Source organism: Odontomachus brunneus, unplaced genomic scaffold (genome assembly GCF_010583005.1).
Source record: "Odontomachus brunneus isolate Ranch 3 - 2012 unplaced genomic scaffold, Obru_v1 Obru_scaffold_288, whole genome shotgun sequence".
Lineage (NCBI taxonomy): Eukaryota > Metazoa > Arthropoda > Insecta > Hymenoptera > Formicidae > Odontomachus > Odontomachus brunneus.
The window spans coordinates 53616-53889 of record NW_022639738.1 but is presented as its reverse complement, the minus strand read 5'-3'; positions in this window follow the sequence as shown (position 1 = coordinate 53889).

Here is a 274-nt window from a genome sequence, read left to right as displayed (position 1 = left end):
GCCAACTTCCTTGCCCTTATCTCAGTTGCTACTGCAGATACTACCAGGCTTGCTTGCTCCTCCCTTTCGTTGAAGATATCCGGACAATTGTTTTTGAAGAAGTCCTCAAAAAATGATCCTGTTGCTATGTCCTTCCGCCTGAGGTTTTCAGACAAGGGAGGGGTAACGTTTGTGGACCCAACGATTTCCAAAAGAAAATCTCCCCAAATCCCCACCTTGGTATTTACTCTTCGCCTTAGGCGAAGGCCTGCAGGAAAAACCACAATCAAAAACT